The following is a 6,000-nucleotide window of genomic DNA, read 5'->3' as shown; positions in this document are numbered from 1 at the left end:
TGTTCAAGTATGGTCTTTCATTTCTTTAATCTATGTCTTTATTGAGAATTGATAATTAAAATTGGGTTTGTTTGTTAGTTTTTATTTTTTAGGTGTTTAAATAAATATACTTCTTTTCATTTTACCTGAATAAAAGTTAAAGGAGATTTCTGGTTGCAGGTGAAGTAACAAGACATCCCTTGTACACAGCCCCTCTGTGGCCAGGAAGAAGAAGTTGTTTCTTCTGATAACCAGAGTTGTCCAGAAGAGCCTTTGAGTTGGGGAAGGAGACCGGACCCAGAGTAACCCCATGATGTTTCTTACAACAGGCTTCCCAAAATCATGTGCAGATTTGTATTTTGCAGTTCTGTTGGGCAGCAGGACTTTGCAGGACTTCTAAGATGCTGCTCAAAGGACTTCTAAGATGTTACTCAAGGACATTACTTCTGAGGATCCTGTTGGAAGTGTCTTGCTTAAGGTCCTGTCCTAGTTCAGACTGAAGAGGAGCAGCACCAGGCACACACCTGGCTGTGAGATGTGTCACAACCCCATGCTGCAGGTCACCAAAATCTGAGTCTGTGCCAGCTTTGCTGAATCCTCTACACGCAGAGAAATGGGGAAATAAATAGCAATAAGCAGCAATCCCAGGTATCTTCCTGCTTTCCCCAGGTCTCTGTGGGAGGTGCAGGGTTTTTGAGTAGCAATCAGGCAATTGAGCCTTTGATGCCCATCTGCAGGTGTTTCAAGCTTTGCATGAGGGAGGGAGGGTGAGCCGTTCCTCTATGTCCTCCTCAGGAACTGCTTTTTTCTCCTTCTCTACTGCATTTGCACATAACTGATGCTGCTGAGTGCCCCTGTGGAGCAAATAAGAGATTCAGCCCATAGATACTACATACTTGATGCACAAGAATGATTTATGGGATCAGAAATTAATTAGATTGCAATGATAGGGTGTAAGTGCTGTGTCACTCTTAATGATTGGGTGATTAAAGTCAGTTAAAAATAAAGCTACCCTGATAAAACACAGTGGAGCTGAAGATGGTTCTTTCCTCCAGCTATCAGGGACAGAGAACCTGATTTTGCAGAAGAGAATGTTTTGTCCCAAAACAGAACACTGTGGAGATGGCCCAGGGGAGGAGACAAATCCTGGACAACATGCTCATCCCAGCTGAATGTGTGGGGCTCCTGCCACATCATGCAGGAGATGGATGCAAATGGAAACAGCTGTGCCTATTAGCTCCTCTTGTGCAGGGGGTTTGTACAAGATGTTTTTACTCACAGAGGCCTTTGCCCCAGCCTGAACAGAGCATTTCTCATGGGTCACGGGTTGCAGGGTTGGTGTGTACAGCCAGACATTATGGAAGAGATCCTGGAACTGCACTGAACACCTGTGCTGAGTGTATCTACCTGCTTTTCACCCGTGTGTCCTAAAGCACTAAAGTATGAGTGCTAGGAGTGTCTTTACCAAAATACTGATTCTGTACGGTTGTTTCAGTTTTGGGGTGAAGCCACTGCACGTTTCTGTCCTTTTTCATCCCCCATCCATAAGCACATGTGCTCCATACATAATCTCAAAGCTACTCTTTACATATTTCCATTTTTATTTGCTGGATGAGGAGCCCTGCCCCGTGTGTAAAGGCACATTTGGCCCTGTGCTGTTGTGGAAATGTCAGCCTGGCAGAGAGGAGCCAGAATGGCGTCAGGGACACCTAAGAAACAAGTGAAACTGGAGAAATGTGAACCTGTTGTTTTTAAAGCCTGGTGAGTAGGAGTCTGATCCTCCAACTCCAATATTAGTTAATGGGATCTGAATGCTTGACTCCCACACGCAGCTCTGAAAATTTACTCCATCTGCTCCATTGCTTATCTTGCCTTTTTTCTTTCTTTTTTCTTCCTAAAGCAGAAAAGACAGAGCCCTCTCTTTGCCTGAGATAAGATTTGAGAACTGTAACAGTTTGAGTACAAATGTTAATCTTTCCAAAGCCAGTTTTAATACCAATTGCGAATTTGGTTTCTTCTTGAGAGGCACTATATCTGCCTTTAAAAATAGATCTGTGAGGCAAATTAATGCTCAAGTTCACAGATGTAAGATAACAGTAATGGCCATATCAAAACCTTCTACTGTACTGATTTTATCACCCAACTGAAAAATGGATAGTGATCATCTACAGGGTCAAAGGGTTACATTTTATTGATCTCCTAGAGTTAATTTTATTTTTCTTTGTGTTGCTGTTATTACTTCTCTGACACACACAAACACCTAAGTTTTTATAACTCCTTCAAACCATGCTGGAGTCAGCTGAGCTCAGAGTGACTTACTGGTTTCAAAGTGAGCTTCTTGATAAAACAACAGTCAAAATCTATTTTGTTTTTTGGCTAAAATATCTTTTCACCCTTTGTTCTTCCAGTGGCTTTTTTCACTCTTTTGAAAAAGTGTTATCAATTTTTCTTTTATGTATTTCTATCTGATTTTTTCTTTGTCTTCTCCTTTCTGATTTTTTTGCTTTCTTTTGTCCTTGTGAGATTTTTTGTTGGTCTTATCAATGGGCTCTAATAGCAAGAGCAATTACATGACTCCCCAATTTGACTTCTAGCATTTTACAGTCTCCGATAAAACAAAACAGAAAATTTTACCCAAGCTATTGATTTCCACAGAGTATACTTGAAAAGCTGTAGAAATTATATTCCTCTATTTACAACTCAATAAGGGAAACTCAGGCATTCTTGTGCTAAAGAAAAACATGACATCTTAAGCTAAGCTAAAGCCTTAAACTAAACTTTGTATTAATTAGGAAAGCAATAAAGACATTCTGGCTCATTATTTGTGAAAAGGCACACAGCACTTACCCTGACGCAGCAATCACTCAGCCATTGGTAATACTGAGGCTACAAATTACTTCCTAAATGTATTCCCAGAACATGAAACAAGTACATCACATTATTGTTTAACAAACATCACTGCCTAATCTGAGCTATACAGGCTTTTATTTGTGCCATTTGCAATAAACATAGCATTAAATATGATGTCTGGATAAAACTTTCCTAAGAAGACTTGAGTCATAAAGAAAGCTGGGAGCCCTAAATTGATTGTAAGTTAATCTGACATTTTAAAACAAATTGTCATTATCTAATTCACCAGAAGCTGTTCTGAATGACTGTAAAAAAACTGTTTTCATTTTGCTTAGATCCAGCACTGTAAAAGGTCACATACTTCTAAGCAGACCTCCTAAAATTACTCAAAACACTTGGAAAGATTTGCATTAGTAGAATTGGTATATTTAACTGTATTTTAATGAAGACAGTCAGTGTTCTTTGTCTCTGAAGAAAGGGAGGGAGGAAAGGCAAACTGATGCTGAAGTTCAATCACCTGTTTCTCTGTGTGTCACTCACAAGGCTTAGCAAATAATTGACTTTTTTTATTTCCTGTTTGATTAAGTTTAGAAGTAGAAAGGCATTTAGGTCAACATGAGACAGAATGTTTTGTTCTTGTTTTCTTTTTTTTTTTCAAATAAAATTCAACAATATTTTTTTTTTCCCAAACAAAACACACACGTTTTTATTTATCCCATCAGGGTAGAGTGGGAATTCACTTGTACTTAGCTTGAAACAATGTCCCTTTTTGGTCCAATTTGTTTGCTGGTGCAAAGCAGAAAGATTCTGGACTCTCTTCATTGCCTTTACCTGTCTCTTGTTAAGCTCTGGTGCATCAGTGGTGTTTGGACAGAGCTGCACCTCTGCTTGTTAAGGTGTCCTGGGTGAGACTGATTCACAGGAAGACCCTTTGAAGATTTCTAATGAAGGAATAAGAGGGGTGGAGAGAGCTAATTGGGGTGGCTTCTGGGAAAGAAGGAATAGTTGTTATGAGAGATATCAGGGGAGTGTCCATCACCTCGTTGGCCTTGGAAAATAGCTTTGTTTTGGTATATGTTCTCAGTATTATGTTTGTATAGAAAATCAAATACCCTGAAGGAAGTAGCTGAGTGGGTTACAGAATATGAGCATTTCCCTGCCTGTTGGACAGTTGAGCTGAGTTATCTGCTCCTGACGCAGGAACACCAATTTGTAGGACAATACCCTTTTTCCTGATGCAGAGATGGGGCAACTGCGAGGTGTTTTAAAAACTTTTATTCCATTTTCAGTCTCATGAGAAGGGTGAGAAAATACAGATAATATAATTCATGCCATCACAATCAGAAGCCAACTATTTCCTAATCACAATACACTATAAGCGTTTCTTGGCCTGTCAGATTTTTGCCACACCATGCTGTAAATACCTTAAAGCCAATCATCTAAAACTACCCCTCATGGGTCCTATTATAATGCATCTTTCATAGTTTTATTTCTCCAAAGTATCTAGTCTTATTTGCAAGGCCATCCTTTGAAACTTTTTTCTAGCTCCATTTCTCTCTCACCACTATCTGCCCTATTCCATGGCATTTCTAAGTCAGCATTTCTTATCTCAAGGTTTGCTTACAGATGCACACTGTGTGAGCCTTCTGTCAGACCCTGAGAACCCTCTACAAATCCACTTCCCACACCTGCCCAGGAGACAGGAGATATTGGCTTTGTGGATGAACTTCAGCTGCTTGATTTCCGATTTCCGGATGCTGGGTTTGGCTCTTCCTTCCCAAGGACATCCAGTTTGTCATGTGCAGTTAAACGTGCTGGCCAAGGAAAGTGAAGTTAAGCCAACTGAACTTGGTGTGTGGGTTTTGTCTGTTCATTTTTTGGGGGGGGGGGTTTAAACAGGTTATGAAAATATGTCTGTTACACCTAGAGGGGACTCCCATGACATCTTGTCTCTTTGGTGGCTCCTGCACGGAGCCATGAGGAGTTCAAAGAGGGGAAGACCAATATGGGAATAAATCAGGTGGACTCCGTTTTCTTCATGGTTGAAAAAGTCCATTCTTTATTCACATAACTCCTTTTTATACAGTTTTACAGACCTTGTGTGTGACTCCAATTGGTCAGTAGCTTGCCAATTACTTTTATTGGTAAGAAACAAATGGTTATTCTGTATTGATTGGTCACTCAAAGTCTTGGTGCCTACATGCAGGGAAAATTGTGAAAGACAGTTTTCATTTTTCTAACAGTGAAAAACCAGTTTATGCAGGTGTAAGTTGTTTTTTACCCAGGAATAGCTTGTGAGGTTAATGAATTGCTCACAACAGGTTTGTTTTCACATGGGAATTTGCAAAATGCTAGCTTTGGCAAGGCCAGCCACTGATTCCAGGATAGTAAGCTTGATTTTATGAAGCCTTTGTTTCTGAGTTTTCTACCTTACTGCAACAGACCAAATGTAGCCATCCACGACTTGGGCACCATCTGCTCAGATCAACAAGCAGGACTGGCCAAGAATGACTCTGTCACTAAATCCAAGCAGGGTAATCAGGATGCCTCTGCCTTGAGGGGCTGGAGACATAGCCTGGTTAGGGGGGTTTTGGTGGAATGGGATGTTCACCACGATTCTGTATTTAGCCTGGGTGGTCTCATGCATCATGTGGGTCAGGAGGAGAGTGGGGCCCTCAGGGATATGTGGAACACAAGAGCAGTGGTGTCAATCTCCACTGAGAAGGTGAGCACAAGCACTTCTGATCATGGAGTCCAGCTGGGAATCCTGAGCCACAGCAGAGATCCTTGGAAAGGCTGTGTTGAAGCACTGTTCCTTAGGATCTCAAGGAAATGCAATGGTAAGTATTCCTGTTCTCTTCCAAAACCCCGATGTATTAGTCATGCAAATGGAGCATCATTCCTTGGTGACACAGCTCCAAGCTAACACTAATATTTTAAAGCTCTGACTCTGTGTTTTGTTAATGATCATTCTAAAGGCACTGCTCTTCCACACTCTTACCTGTGCCACTCAGGTTCTGCTGAGGACACTGGGGACAAGAGAGCTGTCAAGCTGTGATAATGGTGCAAAATTCACGGTCTGAATATTCCATCTCAGCATGGCCTTTGTGTATCTGAGCACTCAGACGTTGTAGCACTGGGACTGTGCAATGTCACACAGGCAGTGCTGCC

This window comes from Taeniopygia guttata, chromosome 1A, assembly GCF_048771995.1.
Source record: "Taeniopygia guttata chromosome 1A, bTaeGut7.mat, whole genome shotgun sequence".
NCBI lineage: Eukaryota > Metazoa > Chordata > Aves > Passeriformes > Estrildidae > Taeniopygia > Taeniopygia guttata.
Note: the sequence above shows the minus strand (reverse complement) of the source record.